General features: G+C 47.0%; 1 protein-coding gene across 2 annotated transcripts in view; it reads left to right on the forward strand.

Moving 5' to 3' along the window:
- Positions 1 to 22,544, forward strand: part of sugct (succinyl-CoA:glutarate-CoA transferase) — a 64,672-nt gene that overhangs the window by 28,135 nt on the left and 13,993 nt on the right. The gene's annotated exons all lie outside the window — the stretch shown is intronic.

The raw sequence follows: 22,544 nt of genomic DNA on the forward strand, positions 1-22,544 counted from the left end.
TCATATTTCCAGACGTGTTTTCAGGCTGCTTTTGGGAAAAGACGACAATCTTTCATATTTGTTGACAAAACATGACAACTCATACTCTAAATGATGTGTGTTGGCGTACGCTTAGACACGAGAAATGCTGTTGCTTTGAAAACAGTTGGGACCACCGTCTCAGACTCGAATGTTTCCATCTGTCAGGCTGTCGAGGACAAACCTGATGTCAAACTTTATCAAACACCAAGTGCTCTCAGGTGGACACAAGGACTCTTCATGTATGATGAAGTTCATCATCATCATCATACTGTAGGGATCATGTATGATTGTGTGTTCTCTGAAGTTTGGACCAATCCTGATGAAACCCTGCAGAGGGCGCTGTCAGTGCCAGCGTCCATACAAACTACTGAAACTTTAAAGACGGCGTCAGAGTGGCGATAAGTTTATGTGACATCATCACGACATGAGACGCATTATGAAGCAGCCCATTGGGTGTTAAATGTTCAGCGTCTATAATTCATCATTGTTTATGTTGTTGTAATAAATGCTTCCTCTTTTATCGGTGTTGCCTGTTTTTCTTTCTCTGTGAGGTTATGTGACTCATGAGAGGAACGCTGTGCTGACAAAACAGATGGAACGACGGTGATCGAATATATTTCTCACAGTTTTAGCGATCAATCAAGCTCTGCAGGCAAATCCCACCTGTGTGAAACGAAGAGTAATAAACTGAGACACAACGTCGTGTGAAGCAGTGCGGGATCATGGGAGTGGTTCACCAGTGTCATGCATCACAGTTCGTTGGTCCAGCTGGTCAGCGTGAGCACAGTCAAACCCACGGTCGCGGCGTTCGTAGATGAAGGGCAAAGTGTTTTCAGTCCACGAACATTAGTGTGATGATTTTAAACGTTAGTGTCTGTGCTCGTGGGTTTGCTGTCAGCGCTCTGACGGTATTTTACCTCAGCTTCATCAGCGACCTGCTGAGAAGTTCACCCGAATCAGTCGGAGGCTCACAACGAACCAGATGAGCAGGCGGGGACATTCCTGGGCTTTCCCAAGTATTTTTCTCAGGAAGCTGGAACAGTTTTGGAAAAATACTCTGATCTCAGTTCCTGGTGTTCTGCCTTCACTTAGACTTGAGAGCAGCTGCAGATGCAGAGCGGTGAAGTCGGTGTGTTCTGAAGCTCCTCGGTGTTTGTGAAGTGACTGACTGCTCTCTTTTATGCCGAGCGTCCCCCCGGTTTGTCTCTGTCCCTGTAATTCCAGCAGTTTGTTCCCTTCAGTGATTGCGGCCTCTCTGTGGCTGCTGACAGAGTGAGGGCCTGAGCACGTTTCTTTCTCTGTCCACAAAGACTCTTGAAACTCAATTAGAGGAGGAGTCGTTCCAGGCCTGCCGTCTCCTGACAGTAATAGCTCTTATCATCTGCGGGACACGGTGACAGATTTATTCCTCCGAATGAGACCCTCCTGCTTCTCTGTGTGTGTTTTGGAACCTTTGATTGGATCCCGGTGATGTTTGAAGATGATCGGAGCGAGTTAGAAACTCTGCTCCTCAGGTTTGGCGTTGCCAGGTTGGAGCTCGTCACTGCATTTAAACATGGAGGAGGTTTAGCAGCCTGAGCTGTTTCACTAATGAGGCTGAAGTAAACACAAACAGCTCTGAGGACACGCGTGTGTTATTGGTCATGTTATACTGTTTCATATGAACTGTAGACAGGCACAGAGGGGAGGGTGAGGTGAAGGAACGCCATCCAAATGAGCTGAAGGACGAGGACCAATGAATGGGCCTAATGTAGAATAGGTTCATTATCATAACCTCTGCTGCCAGATGTCAGCTACCTGCCAACAGGTGTGATCTGACACTGCAGACGTGGGAGTGCTGCACACCAAGAGAGGACAGTCTGCTTTTTTAAATGGCTGCTACGAGTTCATCAGCAGGAGGCGGTTCCAGTCTGTCAGCCTGGACCTGGTTGGCTGCTTTTCCTTCTTCTGTCAGGCTCAGGTTCCAGAGCTGGTCTAGCTATACTCCCACAGCTGGAGATGCTAAACGGGGACACTTTCAGAAACTAGCAGCTGTTGTTTTTTGAATGAGTTATTAGATTATTAAGCTTTTAAAAGAAGAACTGTGTGTTTGCCACATTAGGGGCAAAGTTTCATTCAAGGCCTGAAGAAAACCCGACAGCCAAGGTCCCTGCTGAAAACCCCAACCAGTAGCTGAGGGTTGCTTGAGGGTGATTGCCTGTAGTTTGCATGGACTGAATAACAAAACTTTTACTTTGAAGGGCAGCGTTGTCCATGCGCAGGTGGTGTCACAGGTTACTTCCTGTAACGTTAGCGTCTTCCATGCAGACTACAGGAAGCAGCACGCTCTGAATGACGACCTCACATTGTGGCCGTCAGGAAGGCTGGTGTTTAACCCTCTGTGACCCGACCTACCTGTGCAAGAGTCTCTGGGTGTGGCTGAGGCTTAGATGCCATTGTCTACCTGACGAGGTGTGGAGGAAGGCGTGTCTCAGGTTGGCTGTGGAGACGCCACTTCTCGCTTTCATTCTCTCGTGTCAGTCTCCTCTAACCCCACCTACAGCTAACCCTGAGTGGGTGTTACCTGTACCCTGTATCTAAAATGATGTGATGTCAGTAGTTTACCTGCGTCCACGTCACACTGACACCAGACACAGCAGGTGATAAGAAAAGGCTTCTTCCAGAATCCACATCAAAGGTATGAATATCTTTTTGACATGTGAGATAACCTGAACCCCGACGTGATTTTTTATTGTCATCATTTTCGTTGTGGCTCTAAGTGTCATTACGTGACATTTACATGCTGCCAAAGGCTTTGCACAGAAGAGAGAAGTAGAAGTTAGAAACATCTCGGAGTTGAGGACGTTTCACCGTCTTTAAAGGGAATAGTTGGATTGAGAGGCCGTTAATAAAGCATCTCAGTGATGTAGTTAAAGTTTGACTTGTTTTAATCACTTCCTGCTCTGTGACATTTGACTGAAGTGTGTTTTTTTTAAAGGACAGGTTGGCTTCTCAGTCTCCGTGACGCAGGAGAGTAAATGAGTCCTGACTGATCTGAGGTCAGGCGAACCTCGCGTGGTGTTCGTGTGTCGGCACATAGTGAGCGTTTAAAAGCACTCTGACTTCCTGATGCTCCCAGCGCGTCCTCTTGTTCTTCATTTACAGCGACAGCATTCTTATCGTCGGCCCCATTTCGCCGCTCGCTGCCGTACAGCCTGTTCCCTCTTCACAGTAATTGCCATCCATCGCTGAGCGGCCGAGCTGTTTATTTCTGAAGACACTTGTACCTCGAGTACCTCCTTAGAGAAAATCGCCTCTCAGTCACGACGTGTTCAAGCCTCCGGTTCAGCTCGCCGTGAGCCTCTCGACAGTGAAGGACCGTTAACTGAGCTCTGATGAAGTAAACAGCAGCTTATTCAAACGACGGTCATTCAGGAAGTCAATCAGAGCTCAGATAGCTTTGTCTTAGTACTGCAGTGTACAGCAGGTACACCTGATCAGCTTCTGATCAGCCAATCACAGGATTACAGGATATAAAGAGTTTACTCTCAAAGGTAACCTGGTCACAGTAGTCTGCAGTGTAACTCGGTCTGAGGAGGACGATGTCGGGTTCTGCACTTCATTTTCTCTGAGTTCTGCACAGATTTATGATGTTTATTCATCAGGTAATTATTTCCTAATTTTCTGACTGAGTCGTGACTCAGACGGAGGTCTTGTCGGGCTCAGGAGGTTAGAGAGTCGCAGCCACGGCGCCCTTTGGCTCTCGCTGCCTGAATGTTGATGAACTCCTGACGTCAGCTGAGACACGGCGCGGTCATGACGGACAAAAACGAGTCGAGGAATTTTGTGATTTGTCACTTTCGGCTTCATTAATCATCCATCGTGACAGCTGTTTGGGTTTGAATCCAGGTCAGAGGGGTGTTTCCTCGCATCCTGGAAACACCTGGAAGACTTGGAATTACTTAAAGCTGCTTTCAAGGAAGGTTTATTATCTCCGTCCTTGAGTTTCCACCTGTTTGCCTTAGTCCTGACACAGATGGTACAGGTACAGGTAAACCTGTCTGTGCTTCACAGCACCACAGAGCTTTAAATCTGGTATCCATGGGGACGCTGAGGGGTGGGTACACCTGCAGCGGCGTGTTTAATGTCAACCAGCAAAGACTGAAGGTCAAGCAGGAGGCAGAAGTACCAAGTAAAGCTGAGGTCAGAGGTCACAGGGACGTGAGTCCCTCCATCAGAGCGGCGCTTACAATCCTCGAAGCTTTGAAGATGGACGTGAGACCTGCTGTGACAGGTTGGAGGCCGAGCTGAAGATGTTCAGATGTTCAGTGAGCAGGATGGTAATGAGTCCATCAAAGGGACCACCTGGTCAGGGAGGATGAAGATGGAGCTGCCAGCCAGGAGGAAAAGAGAAGAGCTCAGAGAAGATTCATGGATGTGGTGAAGGAGGAAATGCAGAGGGTTGGTGTGACAGAGGAGGATGCTGGGATAGTAGGAGGTGATCGACCGTGGCACCCCCTACAGGCAGCAGGAAGAAGACAGACGATTCTGCATAACGAACATTTTTACCAGTTTTCTAAGTCTTCTTGAAGAAAACGTGATGTTCATCATCCCATAATTTCCAGAATGAGCATCCTGTTTTCTTCAGTGTGACCGTAAACTCATCAGGAAAGTGTTTACTGAGCTCAGAGATCAGAGGCAGGAAGTTCATCGCAGCCGGCTTCCTCAGTGTCGGCTCGCTCAGCAAAACCTAAAACCTCAGGCCGAGGTAACGGCCTTCACCTCGCTCTGAGCGGCTCTGAGCGCGCTCACATAAAACAGGGTGGTTTACAGGTCATGTGATCCGGTGAGCACCACCTCCTCCAATCAGAGACATGATCAGAATGTATGTGAGGTGAAGTCTGGAGACTAGGACTAGAGCTCATATCCTTCCTGTCTCTCACAGTCTTCCTCTGGAGGAGGGCGGTTCTATGTGATTTAATTATTCGGGGTGTGTTTGCATGCTGCGCTGTTACTCTCCTGTGTGATTGTTTGGTCACTCGGTCAGAGGTCATAGGTCACGCTGTGATTGGGGAGCTTCCGCCCAGCAGCGGCTCGTTGCTGCTGCGTCTGCAGACGCAGCAACAGCTGCTCATTAAATCTTTATTTAACCCGGGAGGGCTGACAGAGGCCTGCGCTGCTTCACGCAGCCATGTGTGCACACTGGGAGCAAACCAGTGCAACCAGTGTAATCACAGTGTGAGCCCCACAGAGGAAAGAATGATCGACTTGGCTTCTGTCCATCCAGACGGACGTGTTTCTCCTTTCTGGTTGTGCTTTGCATCAAACCTGCTGAAGGCTTCCTCAGAAAGACCGCTGCAGATCTTCTGTACCAGAAGGAAAACCTCACCGAGACTCTTATATGCGAGTAATCAAACACACGGAGCAGATGTGGGGTCACCTCCAGCTGTGGGAGGTGATTTGTATCAGGGTAACGTTTCGTACGCTCACATGAAGAGCTGAAAGAAGTTATTCAGTTAGAATCCTGAATCATGGTTTCACAGTGACTGTAAGATCATTTTCATGGTTTGGTTAAATAATTAACAGTTGTTCTGATATCTTCTTACTGACCGAAGGGAACACAAGCTGCAGTTCCTCTGCCGTCCAGCAGAGGCAGCAGTGAGTCAGTCCCACAGACAGTTTCACAGACTGTTTGGTCTCCAGAGATCATTTCATAACACCTGTTTATAACTCACCTGTTTAAACTGTATGAAGGCTTGAAGTTTGCATTATTAGGGGCGTGGCCTCTGTGACTGACAGGTGGATGGTGACACAGGTGGCTGTAGCTGCTAGCTGTCTGCTAGCTACACCTGAACTGGACCTCTGGACCTGTTTGTGCTGTTGGAGCCTTTTTAATGACATCATGTGACCAGTAATATGGCTTCTGTGAGGTTACTGTGGCAACAGAGCGTCTGAGAAGGTGGGGCTTGATCAGTGGGTGACATCACAGTGACTGTTATTAAAAGATAATTTTTAACTTGTGTTTATATGTGACATTTATGACCTGTTACCTGTGATGTTCCCAGAGTTTCTGAGTCGTCCTCAGCTAACACACCGGTCCGTGCGGTCGATTTAAACTCGTGTTTACGTCATGATGAGTCAGACGTGTAGAAGTACGTCCTCTGCGCCGCTCCAGCTGATTCCACAGCTTTCACATTATGTATTGAAACTGCAGTTTGGAAAGAAGGAGAAAGAACCTCTACATGAAAGCTTTTTATTCAGAGCTGAGAACGTGCCTGGTCTCCATCGCAGCCATGACGGCTCTGTATTAGACTCTGTGATTGCTAATCCACCAGGATTACACGAAGGCCACAGGAGTGACGAGGTCAGATGTCCCAGATGTCGCTGTGACCTCTGAGTGACCGTGTGGAGGAGGAATAAGTGAGGCTTTTTGTTGACTGTAATCAGAGTGGGCGGAGGACGTGATGGAGCTGAGGGAAAGTAATGTAAGGAAATAATCAGCGGCGAAGCCTCGGCGGCCTGCGCAGAGCAGCTCTGGGACATCTGGGAAAGTGTGAGAGGTGGATTTGATAAAGTCCAGGTACGCTGTGAAGAATGAGAGCCTCGCAGATTGAATGTGAAACATGGACATGGTCTGGAGATGGAGACGCACAGGGCGGAGGTCTGTCAGAGACGATGCAGCTTTGACTGCACGTACAAACCGAGGCCTTCAGCTGAGCTGTCGGACTCGTTGCTGTGTTGTGGACACAGTCGGTCCTGAAAGGTTGTCTGACCCGTACGATCCTCAGCTGGTGCAGAGCTTCATGCTGGCTCTGTACAGTCGGCTTTGCACTGGTGGAAATGTTGGCCTAACAGTTATTACGTCAGTGTAACCGTGTGTTTATCACACTACTGCCCCCCAAAATTAAAGGAACTTCAAATCTCACGCTGGACATCTACACTGATATATGAAGGTGATCAACCTACAGGGGCTGGATTCAATGATTCAATGATGCACTTAGTCCAGTCGATCAAAATGTCACTGCAGAAACTGAAAACGGTGCTCAGTAATACCTGATACCTGATGGGTGCCGAGCCTCTGGAGGTCTGTGCATCCTAGAGCATCACTGACAACCAAACAGGTGATGCTGAAACGATGTTACATGCAGCATGAGGTTCTCCATGGCGTCTCCACGCCCTTTCATGTCTTTAACATGTGGTCAGGGTGAACCTGCTCCCATCTGTGGAAAGCACCAGTGGTGGACCCACCAGGTCTGGTATTCTATGGCAAACCCAGTCAGGCTCCACGGTGCAGTGAGCACAGAGCCCACTACAGGATGTCTGGCTCTCAGGCCACTCTCAGTCTGTTTCTGATTGTGTGTGGTCAGAGACATTCACACCAGTGGCTGCTGGTGTGAATGTCTCTGACCACACAGGAGGTACTGGTCCTGCTAATGGTTCAAGGCCTCCTATGGCCCTGTCCAGCTCTCCTAGATTAACTGCCTGTCCTGGAATCTGCTCCATGCTCCTGAGACTGTGCTGGCAGACTCAGCAAACCCTCTGACAGTGGCACGTCCTGGAGGAGTTGGACTACCTGTGCAACCTCTGCAGCTGAACAGCTGAACCTGGTGAACGCCCTCTGCTGCTTACCTGGCCAGAGCAACAGCCCAGAAATGTGACATGATGTCAAATGTTAACTGGATTTACTACTGCATGAGTTCACAGCCTTTTTCAGTCTGTTCGGTTTTTCTAAAACTAAGAGCGGTTCATGGAAACAGACTATTATATATAAGTTATTATTATATATAAACATGAGGTATGATGAGACTTCCCTGTGCTTCAGTGCCTCTTACAGATTTCATTACTTCTTCTTGAATAAATCATTAACAGATATCTCAGGAATAAACCCGGTGTAGTGAGATGTGTGACCTCCCTGCTCTGAGGTCACTGCAGTCCTCTGATGGTGCTGCTGATGGTGCTGCTGCACACCTGACCTGAGCTGATTATCAGCACAGTGGAAAATATTTGATGACCCCAGAAGAAAAGAGGAAGCTACTCAAAGAGAGGAGATGAGTTTGTGCAGACAGAGCAGCAGAGGGCGTTCACTTATTTTCACTGAGCTGAGACTTATTAATCAGGAAGGAGAAATATCATTTCACACAACCTGAACCTGCAGAGCTCTGATCGTTTTCCTCTGATAACCAAAAACAAGCAGAACTCCGTCCTGTTCCTCCGCCCAGCACACAGACCTCTGCCCTCCGCCTGTCTGATAAATCAGAAACACTCAGTTTAAACTTTATAAAACCACAAAAACACTCAAAGTTTCACTAAAAATAAAACATAACAATGACAAAGATGATGAATATGTGCTGTGATGTTTATCAAGCAGAGCTGAGAGCACGGACTCACTGTCACCGCTGATCCTGAGCTAACGAGCTAACGAGCTAACGAGGCTCAGTGTGTTGCAGCCTCTGATTGGCTCGTCAAAGGTGCTGATCACAAGCTGGAACGATGCTATTGATAGTATTGATCAGAGCTGTATGGTATTGCATGGCGTGTGTGTGTGTGAATGTAAGACGGTGTGTTTGCTCCAGCACTACATGACTTGTTTAAAAGCAGCACCTGTGCAGGTGTTTGTAGAGCTTTGTGACAGTTTCTGATGATTTTGTGTTTTCTGAGTTTTTCAAAGTGTCACAAACCAGGACTGACACACACACACAGACACACACACACAGACACACACCTCTCAGTATAACTGTAACTATGTCCACCTGCTGCAGACGGCGTGAGCCGTGTGATGTTATTGGTCGAGTGCAGGTGTTTCAGCCGCACAGCGATGTGTGTGTGTTATATTGTGTTACTGTGTGTGTGCAGCAGATGTTGGTGCTGCGTTCCCAGAGTTGCTGTGAGGTCGATCGAGGACACAGACGATGAGTCACACAGATATGAAGAGGCTCGTTCGCTCGCTCTCGTGGTTCCCGTTTTATTTGTGATCGGAGACCGGGAGCGTCTTCCTGTTTTCTCCCCCTCACCTGCCTCTCTGCTTCTCTCTCTCTCTCCCCAGCGGTCCGCTCAGACTCTGTTTTCTCTCGTTGTTTCTCCTTTTTTTCTGCTTTGAGTTTTCGTTTCTGCTTCCTTTAAACATCTCTTCATTTCTCTCCTTTCTTTCTGTTTCTCCGCCACATGAGAGCGAGGCGCTGCCGCTCTCGCCTGCTCCCATTGGACGATTTTCTGATGAATGTCAACAGATAAAGTGTAAACACACAGAGACAAAGCAGCCAGGCGCTGGCTTCCTCTCCGACCTCTCACGGTCCAAATCCAAGCATTTGGAAGCCATTGTTCTGATGCATGATGGGAACTCGTTTAAGAAACCACATGAAGGCAAGCGATGCGGCGCCCGCCGTGACAAACCTGACGAGGGTCTGAGAGTCACTGAGCGGTCAGTGTGATTGGAAATGATGGTGGTCATGGTGCTGTCACTTCCTGTTCCAGCTCACAGATTATTACACAGCAAGTTTGACTTTTGAATTTCAGACTCGAGCCCCATCCTGTCTGTAAGAACACTTTGTTAACACGTCCACCATCGTAACGCTCAGTTGGCTTCTCAGGAAGTCCTTCCACTTCATTTTAACCCCACAGAAACTCCCTGCAGTTCAGCAGAGGTACAGCAGGGGGCGCTCAAGAGGCTCAATGAGTAAAAGCAAATGAATAGAATCAACAATAGTTATATAAGCTGCATCCAGACAAAAACATTTCATCTTTCCACAAACACAGCATCGATAATCTGACGTGCTGTTAGCTTGAGTTAGCTTAGCATCATCATGTATGCTGATGATGTGTCTGAGCGACCGCTGTCTGATGTTTTTATGCTAACGTGCTCTCTGAGTGTAAGTACACAGGATTCAGATGAAGACGAGCTGCTTCACTTCAGTGAATGAAGCCGATAAACAGCTAAAATTATTCTTTAAAGCTTCTTCAAGACAAAAACATTGTATTTTATCATTTGAATTAAAAATGCTAACCTTGCAGCAAACTTCCCGTAACTCTGCTTTCAGAGGCTGGGAGGATGAAAGGTGAGTGGAATCGTCACATGTTTCATAGACCATGTCCTGGCAGTCCCCCTGGTGACCCCCGACCTCCACCCAGCCTCCCCTGTGGATCCTGAGTTAGGTCTTTAGATCGACGTGGACCGTGGCAGGACAGGAGCTGCACTGTTGCAGTGTGGTGCAGTTACACAGGACTGCCTGTAGAGGGTGTCTGTGAGCCACGTCTGCAGTTATAGAAGGACAGGAAGAGAGGGAGTTTTAAGAAAAGAGGTAAATGTGACGATGTGGTCAGGTGACTCGGACCTGCAGAGAGACGATCTGTGACGCCCACAGTGAGGCATAAAGGTGGAGGTTTTACATCAGGAGTGACTCCAGAGGAAATCAAACCCCCACCTGGCTCGCTCGCAGCCTTGCTCCACACATCGTCTGTTTGCCGGAGCAGGAATGCAGCGGAGCATAGTTTGGTTTGTGAGCCATAATCAAATCAAAATGTGTCTGCATACTTTCCCATGGGGACGGAGGAGGAGGAGGAGGAGGGGTGTCCAATTAAACAGTGACACTCGGAGAGAACGACAGATAAACAGACGGATAATCATCAGCAGTGGACGGAGTTTCAAACAAAAGCAGGGAGGAAGACAGAGGGAAGAATGTGGTCGCCGCTGGTATTTCATGTTATTTTTGGAGCGTTTCAGGAGCTGAAACGTGTTTTATGTAACCGGAGAGCAGCGGCAGCTAATGAGCTAAAATACCAAAATGCACCGCGATGGACAAAAGAGTTTAATTTGAAGTCGCAGCTGTCGCTCGTTTAGCAAACAGCAACATTTGATTCCAGCAGTCATTATCAGAGCCGCGATCCCCACGTGATCAGGGCCGAGTCACTAACATATTCACTCTGTTCAAATACTCAGAGGTCACAGGCGTATCATTACGGACGCTCACGTTTACCTAGAAACACGAGAACAGGCAACAGTTATCAAAGAGAGGGCGCAGCATTAGCCATGCACACGGTAACAACATCAGTAATGACAGTGATAAACTCAGGAGTGAACAGTGAAGGAGGAGCTCAGTCCCAGCTGGAGCTCGGCTGGAGGCGAGAAGTCTGACATCACAGCAGAGAGACGAGCCTGTTGGCTGGTGTTCAGAATAAATCAGCTGATCATCCATCCATGTCCTCGACAGCCTGTCCCAGCTGTCCAACGAGGGTTCACGTGTTTCCATCGTTTGTCCTCTGACATGTTCAGACGAGCCTGGAATACATGAGGAGCTATGCTAAGGGCGTTTTCACGCCTAGCTTGTTCACTCTGAGTTTGTAAACAGAGAAAAAAGTAAACCAAAGCAAACACTCCAAACCACCTGAGAATGTGCGCTGATTGGCCGGGAGTGTTTGGGGCGGGAATAACAAAAGTAAATAGAGAAAGGTTTTGGACGTTTGGAGAGTTTACTTCCTGTTCACAGCGAGCTGCTAGCCCGCGCAGACCTTTGCACGTGAGAGTACAAAGAATTCGTGGCTACGGACACTTTTTAGCTCAGACGTTATGTACACCTGGCAGTGTAATGATGTGTGTGTTAAAAATATAAAAATATAGTTTAAACTTTCAAGGACATTTTTAGCAGAATATTAAAATATTTGAGGTTATATAAATTTGGTAATCACTTGTTAATGGACTGTAAGCTCAGAAACTGGTCAGGGACTCCAGTTAGCTGAGGTGAAGATAGCAGACAGCTAGCAGCTACAGCCACCTGTCAGTCAGCGAGGCCACGCCCCCAATAATGCATACTTTAAACAGGTGAGTTGTAGACTACGTCCACACGTACACGGATATTTTTGAAAACTGAGATTTTCTGTTTTCGTTTTTTTTTAATCCCGTCCACACGTGCAGTTTTGAGAAAATATCTCCGTCCACATGTAAACGCTAAAAACGAAATGTTGGCCAATCAGAAGTCTAGAAGCCGGGAGGGAAAGACTAAACAGGGTTTTGTACCCTCACTAAACCTTCAGGACTTCTGAAAAGTTTGTGTTTTCCTGGAAAGGCAGATAATTTTGTGTTACTATCCAGGTGCCTTCAACATTTCAAATGTTAATAACAAAGACAGTATTTTGGTTGGTGTAGACTCACAACTCAGGAATGAACAAAATGCATACAGCACACATAAATTATATTTTTTTAAAAAGTACATTTATTCAAAACCGATGTTGGGATTTGGGTTGTGAGAGGGTCTGTGTTGGATGTAGAAGCCCCGTCCGAGGTTCACTCAGACGCCTGTCTGTGTAAACGGAGGGACGGTAACTGTAACTGTGTTAAAACTGCAGATAGTCAGATTAACAGCAACAGTATTTTGTTTCTATCTGCCATTGTAGACATAATCTCATGTAAGCAGTAACGTGGCGCACAGCATCACGTCAAAAAGGCGCACACCTTTGACGTTGTGTGACTAAATCTCTGGTTTCCTCGTCCACACGTAAACGCAAAAACTGAGTTTTTAAAAATCTCAGTTTTCAGTGATTGAAAACACCGTTTACATGTGGAGGAAAGGTGCAGACGCATAGAAAAGTCTGTGTTTTCAAACATACCAATGTGGACGTAGCGTGATCACATCCTCCCTGCAACAGTTTGAGTGTGTGGGACTGACTCACTGCTGCCTCTGCTGGACGTCAGAGGAACTGCAGTTTCAGGAGTTTAAGCATTGGTTTCATTTTTCAGGTAAAATAAACCTGAAGCTGAACAGGTGGAACTCTGAGGCTCGTGCATCCTTTATAGGCTTTGCAGTTTGCTGTCCTTGTTCCCTCCTCTCTTCCTCTTCTATAATTTACCCTCCTCCTCCTCGGCCTCCCTGCTTCTTTCCTCTTCAGTGATGAAGACCTTTTCTGTCACACCAACTCAAATGTTTCGTTTGGTCCACACAGAGCTGTGATTGGTCTGAATGGAGATGATGCAGTGACAGTGTGTGTGTGTTTCGTTTCAGCAGAGCTGTTTTCCAGCTCGCCTGCAGATGAAGTTACAGCGTTGGTCTGTGGTGCGTTTGAGTGCTCGGTGCGTTGAAAGGAATTTTTACTGCTGACTGAAGCCGAGTGTGATCCAGAGAAACTCGCTCATCCACAGTTTGAGTTCCTGCGTGAGTTTTTATCGGTCACGCGTGAAGAAGAATTAGCCGTGACGCGCAGCCCGTGTTGAGCACGTGGGACATAACGTTTCATGAGTGCAGATATGTGAGCAGTGCGTCTGCTATTCTATCGTCGCTTTGAAGCTGATGCCTCGCTCATTACCTAGGTAATGCCTTTACGACCAGTTCATGTGTCAGTCAGCTGTGTCCTGTGCTCTCATTGGTAGTCAAGTTTATCTCAGGACCCGCCCACTGTGTGTCGCCCGTCCCACTTAAAGCCACCTGTTAGCATCCCTAAAGTTTTGGCCCAAAGGAACATAGATATGATGTCAAACGCTGCTACTGTCCTTCATCCTGATGGGATTCTGACAGCAGGTATGTCAAGTCTCCATAAAAATAAGTTTGACCTCTGACCTCTGTGAACAGATCCTGGATCAGTGCTCAGCAGGCATACACATCCTACAAACGTGTATTCTCCCATAAACATGTTCATAAGTGATGCATAAAGTGCAGGAAGACTGCAGCACGCTGTCTCGGTTTGTTGACTCTAGTGTTTTAGAGTACTGACTGCACGTGCTCAGTAGCGTCTCATCTCCGTATTGTTTATGATCAGAGCTGCTGGCGCTCTCATCTTTGTGCAGTCTGACTCTGATGTTTTTACAACATGCGTTTGATGTCAAACACACGGATGCTGTGGGAGGAGATCCTCTAATGTGGCGCTGCCTGTCATCCTGTAGACGAAGCTCAGCTCCGCGAGCTCCACGAGCTTCTGGAGCTCCATGAGCTCCTGGAGCTCCACAAGCTCGGCACACCTGCTGCAGGTTCAGGTGAGCCCGAGCTCGCTGAGAGGAAAGCAGACCTGAGGCTGTGAGGTGGGCGGTGTCGTTCCTGCAGACTGGTGTCAGTAAAAGCAATAAAGCTGTGATGTGATGAACGCAGACAATCAGCGTGGCTGACCTGCTGGTGGCTCTGAGCAGGTGAAGGATTTCAGGTGCTTCTTCTGTACATGAGGTTGTTGAATCCGCCCTTTGGCTTCCACTTGCACACGTCTGTGGGAACTTGAAGCACCGAGGAGTCGTTTCCTTAGACCAAATATAACCTGAGGGCCTGGGTGGACTCAAGTGTTCCCATAACATGGAAATGTGTCTCCAAACATCTGGATTATAAAAAGTAAGAACACTATATCCAGTGGAGTCCTCGCACAGATCCACTCGCTCTACCTGCTGACGGCGAGTGCTCCGAGGGAAAGAATGATGTCAGCTGATCCCCGATGAGGCCCGAGGATCATTTATCTCCGTCACTCCTCGGGTCTCGTCCTGGCAGCCATGTTGAAACTGTCGGTGTCACCTTCTGCCCGAGCCGCGGCGTTTGGGATTCGCTTCCATGAAATCATATTTGGCGTTCTAACGGTGGGAGTTCCCACTGTCTGCTGAACAGCTCCCTGCTGACGGAGCGCACCGTCCTGCTGCACACCTGGAACACAGCTGCTGCACACGCACATAACACACAGTAACACACACGCACAGTAACACACAGTTAATCTACTTTCCCCACAGTTTTCCTCCATATGGGCGACTCTGTCCAAAACACACACATTCCTCATGCCACAGTTTCCACTTCATGGAGCTAAACACACTCACACTCACACAGAAAGAGCTTTTTGTTCAGGAGGAATCTATTCCTGCGTTTTCCTCGGACTCTCTTTACCTCTCGTCTGCACTCGCTCTGCGTCCTTCTGTCAGCTGCTGGCGGCCTGTCAGTGGGTAAAGATGTGATGATGAATGCTCTCCTGATGTCGGTGATCCTTCGGCGTCTTTGCTGGGTGGACATTTAAAGGCTGAAAGACTTTCCTGGCTTTGACACCAATAAGCAAACACTGGCTCTGTGAATACAGCAACATTTACCTGGTTTAACACGGTGACCTTTGACCTTGCAGACTCGTTCTGCTCCGTATGATTCACCTTCAGGTTTGATGCTGCTGCGTATTCACTGTGGCATCATATCATTGCAGTGTCACATGTATCGGCGTCCGTGGGTCCGTTCAGTTTTTGCTCAGATGTTGTGTTGATGGGATCCTCCTATCACAGTTTGATCCCGGTGACTGCTGCCACCAATGTCTTGGAACATGCCCGTTCCATCAGGGAAGAAAGAAATCCACGGAAAAACCTAATCAATCAGCAAACCTGATATCTGGGCACATAACACCCCGACCTCCAGCCTCTAACCCAACAAAAGGCTTTTGCACGTTTGCTCGGTTAAGTCCAGGAGGGACTTCTTTGGGCTGAGTTTTATCTGGGAAAATATGATGGGAATTCCAACTTTATTGGACAAACTTGAGCATTAATGAGGATGTTTGATGAGGTCCGGGTCTCGAGGTTTAGGTACAGCATCAGTTCTGGTTGGGGATTTCTCTCTGATACTGCCGGGTCTTTACCTGCATGAACAGAGCCTTGAGGGGATAAACTGGCATCACGAGCACCGAGTCATCAGTGCAGTGCTCTGGTTAATGAAATAAAGAATATGTGAAGGGATTTAAATCAGGCAGGGCGTTAAAGAACCAGTCTGCGTTTTTAAAAGACTAAATAAATAAATTCTGTGGAAAATTCAGTGCAAATGTGAGCGTAGCCTCAGTCCACAGCCGTGCGCAGGAACTGCATGCATGCCTTCCTTTGGCTTGTTGTGAATCGTCTCTGCTCGCCGCCCACCATGCAAATCCACAGGTGGGTCCATTTTACAACCAGCTTGTGGTGAGACTGCTGAGAAACAAAGAGCCCAAATTACAAACAGGATGTCCTCCTGAATACAAAACCAGGAAAGGAATGAATGTTGTTTAGATGCAGCAACAGTCTGAACAGCCACAGGCTCTGGGATGCTGCGTAAAACCTAAATATAGACTTCATTATTTATGACTCGAATTCAGAGACAGAATCTCTGCAGAAGATCGCTCTGTGTTTGAAACTCACAAGTTCCCGTTTATTAGTTATGAGCAGTGATCAGAAGTCATCTAGTTTAAATCTCAGTTAAAAGCCTTCGGTGACGGCGGAGTGATATCAGGGCTGACGGGTAGACGGCACTGTGTGATTCACCGTGTGTTAAATAAACCAATCTCAGGACCACAAAGGCAAAAAGTTCAAGACCGTGTCTTTGAACCAACTCCGATTTTGTGCAACACTAAAACAAGATCAGAGGAGTTTCAGGGACGACAGAACAAATCTAAAATTTCAAAGTAAACTTTTCTACCAGGAAAGAAATGGTCTGTAAATGAGTCATACTACCACCGAATTCAACCGTCACATCGAGTTTAGTTATTACCTTCTTCTTCCTAGTGGTGTATATCCCGCAATGCAGAGTCCGCTATTTTGTATGCTTTCCTCCACTTCTTCCTATCCAGGGCGTCTTCTGGTGTAATATTCGCAGCATTCGGTCCATCCAGCACTTTTCTGGTCTTCCTCGTGGCCTGTTTCCACCCAGATTTAATTGCTGGGCTGTTTAGTTGTTACCAGAGCTGAGACATAACTGTGGGACTGATGAATAACAGGAAATATTAACAACACATCAGTGCTCATGTCGTCCTCTGAGTGACAGACGTTCCTAAACCACAGTCACATACGCTGTTATACCAAGGGTGAGATACAAAACCATGCAAAGTTCAAAAGGTTCAAAATAATGAAAACTTTAGAATAAGTCCTTACTGGAGACCAATCAGGGACGGTAATATTTAGGTAGCAATGAGCTTGAATTGATTGTGAGGTCGTCTCTGGTTGATTTCCTCGTTGGTTCGAGGCAGAGCTGAGCTACTGTTTTCCAGTCGAAGCATCAGGAACAGAAAGAAGGAGGACGTGTTGGGACCACGCGTCTGCTGACCAGGACTATCCTGAAGAAGAAAACAGAAGCGATGAAGTCACTGAAGGAGCAGGCGTGTCCATCTCTGAGGACTCTCACGGCTCTGTGAAGACGGATTCATGAAGTCTTACTCTGTGACGTGTTCGGGGGTTTCCTGTTGCTGCTCTGCTCCTCGGAGTTAGAAATAAATATTTCTCCCACTGAAACACTCATTTACCCAACATGATGAAGAGCATTATTCATGCCCTGAGCTGAAATCATGAAAACACGGATCACGGGGGACCTTTACCGTCCGCGCCGCAGCTTTACGTAACGCTTCTAAAAACCCTGCCGAGCGCTCGTACGGCCCGAACGCGGCAGAGCAGGGAAATCATCTCTGACACTTCACAGGAATGAAGAGGCGATGACGTTCTTTGATTGTGGAGGTCAAACCGAGAGCAGCGGGTTCACGCAAACTCAGATCTCCACACACGCACACAGCTACATCCACCCTGCTCTGCACACACTCTCCTTGATGTTGCAGTGACGTGACGTAACAGCAGGCCCGGGCGGCTCTCATGGGTGCTGGTTAGTCAAATCATTGGACTGCCACAGCAAGCTTCAAAGGCTGGCAGAGGTGGAGGAGGGGGTGGGGGCATAGAGAGTAACAAGTGGTGGGGAGATAGAGGGGGTGTTGAAAGAGCTGGCAGAGAAAAGTGGTTGAAGAAGCGATCGTCTGAGCCGATGGAGGGACGTATAGAGACATCATCTCTGCTGTCATTTACTCTGACAGGTTTTATCCACTGAACTCCGACTGTTTGACAGCCCGCTCACGCTCCTGCTCCTGCCTCCATCAGCATCATAGTCACCAGTCCACATCTAAATCTTCCTCCAGATGTTCAGCAGAGAAATGTCTGTGCAGATACTGAGGTGAAAGTAGCTGTTCAGTCAGAGCCGAGGATCAGAAGCAGAAGGAAGTGCATGACTGAGAGAGCTGGAGAAAGAACCAGGAGACTGAAGAGAAAGGAAGTAGAGGCAATAAGGAGAACAGGAAGTGAGGAGGAAGAGGAGGCACGTGGCTGAAACCCGCAAAGCTGTGACCCGTGTGTCTTTGATCAGCCCGCTAACTGCCTACAGACTCTCGCTCTCTTTTCTGTTGCCGCCGGCAAAACACACATTTATGCTTCTGTCTTTGTGAGGACCGTCAGTCCTAATCATGCCCAGTCCCCAGGATCTAACCTGGATCTAACCTGGACCCCAGCACCAAGCCTGAGCCCCAAACCCACACCAAACTCAAAGAAATCCACACAGCAAGTGATCAGTGTGTTCTATGTTTTCAGTAAAGTCTTCCATGAAAACATTTAAACAGATGATTAAACCTAGAGTAAGCTCACCTTTAAAAGTCCCCACAGTCTGATTGAAAGCTGCTCTTTCCTGTCCAAAAACTAACAACGTCTAAAATCATGAGAACTGCAGCAAGTTTTTCCAAATGCTCCCAAGTGAACCCTTAATCCAAAAATTTCCCACTAGTCCAATGCCAAGTCTAATGCCATCTCCAAAATGTTCCAAAACCAGACTCATACTCTGTCCAAAACCAATAAACTTGTTTCTATGACTGGACCAAAACCAGAGTTCAAAACCTCCTGACAACAGCACTAAGACAGCCCAAATCCAAGTAGCTCTGAAGGGTTCTTAGAGATGCTCTAAAAAGGTTCAAACAAGTAATAAACCAACCAGTAACCCAAACCAGTACAAAAAGTTTCCAATGCCAGGTCGAAGGTTGGCCTGAAAGTTTTCCTAATTACTTTAAAACAGGTCTAGAATCAGACTTCTGATGTAAATATCACTGAGTGGAAAGAAAAAGAAGATGCTGGCGGACTTTATCTTCTGCACAGCTGGAACCTTCTCCAATGTTATTCAAACCCAGGTCAACACCAAGTCCACGCTGAGTGTTAAACATGTAAAAACAGAAGAGACTGTACCACATGCACAAAGGACCCAGACACCCAGACTAAAACTGGTCCAAAACCAGATTCAGCCCTGATCTGATACCACTGAGACACTCTGGATTACACAAAGAGACGGGCTGTGGTTTCCAAGACAACGCCAAAACTCAATCCAGAGAAAGCCCCACCCCACCGGTGTGGATCACAGCCTGAAACCATCTAACTTTAGGTTGAATTGTGGGAAATGTTACACACGTGCTTTAACCTCCAAGGACCTGCGTCCACATATGTGGACATCACATTTTGGGTTATTTAGACCAAAATACTCAATTGTGCTCTACAAGGGCCTGATGTCCACTTACTGCTGCTGTTCTATCAAATTTTAAACGAATATCCTCATTTGCGGCTCTCATTTTTCTTAGAAACAAGAATTAGATAAAAGAAATCTGTTAATTGTTTGTTTTTACATTCATCAGGTCCCAATATGTCCAAATATCAAAGAGAAATTAAAAATGCATGCCGTGGAAGAGTTCGGGTCTTAGGAGGTTAATGTAGTGACCAAATCCAGTTCCACTGTGTCCAAAACACTCTAGAACAAGCTCCAAACAACACCAGGTTCAAACCTCTCCAGAACAAATCACTGACCAATAAAAACACGAGTCCAGGCGCAGACCTCTCACGCCATGGAGGCAAAAGAAAAAAGGCTGCTGCCAAACATCTGGTGATGTCACCGCACAGTTGTTGAGATCAACACTGGAGCGACTGACATCAGATTCACCAGTGATTCACAACTGTGACACTGTGGACGTGACACAAACTGTCACTACGTGCCTGTCCAAAAGTGGGCGGAGTCTAAGAATCATTCTGTAAGACACAAAGGAAACAGCTCTCAGTTCAGCCCAAATATGTAAGATTACACATTTATAATATTTCTATTTCACATAATCATGGATGTTTTAATGTAAACCCACTGAGTTTTAATCACACAGTAACTACATGTTCTATATTTAAAGCGTATACTGTATGTGTATAAACATGTACTTCATATTTGTTTGAGTTTACAGTCTCCCGTGTTGCTGCGTGTCCACAGCGGCTCTCGGGTAGATGACAGAACAGTCGCTGCCTTATTTTCCAGTTTAATGGCAGCGATTTGTCTGCTCCTGCTTTATTGTCCATATTTAAAAACATGGAAATAAAACTGGGAGTGGGGGACGACCATATGGATGTAATGAGACGCTGCATAACAAGCAGATCGAATTACACACACACATGCATGCAATCATGCAGTTGCGTTAGTATGCAGGCGCGCGCACACACAGCATGGCGGGCTGTCCTGTACAAACCTGCTAACAGACCCACAAACACAGCATCGCCTCCCTCCTGATTTCTTCAGTTTGTTTGTGTTTTGATTATTTCACCATAAAGCAACAACAGCAGAAACGAGTGGTGATCACGTGTTTGTGAGAGCGGCGAGTACACAGCGACTGTGAGGACTGCGCAGTGCTGTCACGCATCGTTGTTTCTCTGCTGTGTGTGACGATGTTGTGGTTTTGAGACATAATGAAAAGAGACACAACAGGAAGCGGCTGCTGAACATCTGATTCCAACACCCCGACCGTGAAACTGGATCCATCCTGGAGAACAATCCTCCAAACCCGGAGACAGCTTCACACAGTCACTCTTTCATATCTGAAATTTAGAAACACTCATTTCTGACACATCAGGACCAAACGAGCAGAAACACATCGGATTAGTAAACGATGGGAATCAGCTAAAGGGATCCAGGTCTGAGGGTTTGAGGTCAGATCTGTGTTACAGTTACAGTTATGTCGTTACTCTCAGCGCGCTCGTCCATACAAACTAAACTATCGTGTGTGTGTGTCCTCGTTATAGGGGTTTGTGTTGGTGTGTGGGGCTGTAGACTCAGCTTCATGTGTAACTATGAGACTCTGAGTTTCAGGTGATTTACGCAGTAACGAGAATGTAATGTAATGAGTAGTGTAACTAATTACTTTCTCTGGTGAGTAAGTAACTTACTGCTTTGAACACAACGCCTGTGCACACGTGAGACGCCTCTGAGGTGGACACACAACCAGCACAACCAGATATGATGTATTTGTAGTCGCGCTCGCCTCTCAGCTTTGAACCATCGTGGACCCAAAGATCTGAACGTCAGCCTGCAGGTCAGGTCGTCCCGGCAACCAGAAGTATCATTTAAAATACAAATAAATTTAAAAAAAACTCAGAGATTGGAAATAATTAAAAGGACGGAGACATGACCCCAGACCACTCTGTGTTATAACACACAGGAATACACACACACACACACACACACACACACAGTAACACACACACACACAGACACACACACACACACACACACAGTGTAATTGGTTTAGCAGTGGTCGACTTCCTGCACAGTTTGATGTTTAAATTAAAGCCATCGATCAGAGTTTGGCTCTTATTAAACTTTCCCCCCTGGAGTGTGTGTGTGTGTGTGTGTGTGTGTGTGTGTGTGTGTGTGTGTGTGTGTGTGTGTTACTGTGTGTGTGTGTGTGTGTCTGCGTCTGTGTGTGTGTCTGTGTGTGTGTGTGTTACTGTGTGTGTGTGTGTGTGTGTGTGTGTGTGTTACTGTGTGTGTGTGTGTGTTACTGTGTGTGTGTGTGTGTGTGTGTGTGTGTGTGTGTGTGTTACTGTGTGTGTGTGTGTGTGTGTGTGTTACTGTGTGTGTGTGTGTGTGTGTGTGTGTTACTGTGTGTGTGTGTGTGTGTGTGTGTTACTGTGTGTGTGTGTGTGTTACTGTGTGTGTGTCTGTGTGTGTGTGTTACTGTATGTGTGTGTGTGTGTGTGTTACTGTGGGTGTGTGTTTTACTGTATGTGTGTGTGTTACTGTGTTACTGTGTGTGTGTGTTACTGTGTGTGTTTGTGTGTGTGTTACTGTATGTGTGTGTGTGTGTGTTACTGTGTGTGTGTGTGTGTGTGTTACTGTGTGTGTGTCTGTGTGTGTGTGTTACTGTATGTGTGTGTGTGTGTGTGTGTGTGTTACTGTGGGTGTATGTGTTACTGTGTGTGTGTGTGTGTGTGTGTTACTGTGGGTGTATGTGTTACTGTGTGTGTGTGTGTGTGTGTGTGTGTGGTCAGAGGTTTCTTCCTCTGTAATCATTCGGTGTTGTGTTGAGCTGCTTGTGTCCATGTGTTTGGGGCTGCAGTGGAATGACGGACACGTTAAACTCTGAGTGCTTTTATTTTGTAGGTCTGAGCAAAGTTCAGTGTTTCCTCTCTGAGGTGAATCATGTTTGAGGCCCTCAGAGTCAAACAGGTGACTCCTCCTCTCTGCTCTAACGTGTGATTCTGCACACTTGTGTCACTTACATGTCCTGTGTCTGCTTTTCTAAATAAACTCCGGTGTTCCAGCAGCACACGTGTAGCTGAGTGAGTACTCTGAGCAGCAGCAGGGTCACACATGTATGAAACGTGTTCAGCTGAGTACGTGTTATAAATCGGTGCAGATGTGATGTCGAGGCTGAACTTTGGTTCTCGTGTTGCTGCTTCTGTTTTGACGTCTTTGTCTGCGTTTGATCTGCAAAGTGTCCACAAAGACATGAAAGTATATAAAAGCATCAGATCTCCGTCGCGTCGCGCTCGTCTG

Source organism: Simochromis diagramma, unplaced genomic scaffold (assembly GCF_900408965.1).
Source record: "Simochromis diagramma unplaced genomic scaffold, fSimDia1.1 OVJJ01000367.1, whole genome shotgun sequence".
NCBI classification, from domain to species: domain Eukaryota; kingdom Metazoa; phylum Chordata; class Actinopteri; order Cichliformes; family Cichlidae; genus Simochromis; species Simochromis diagramma.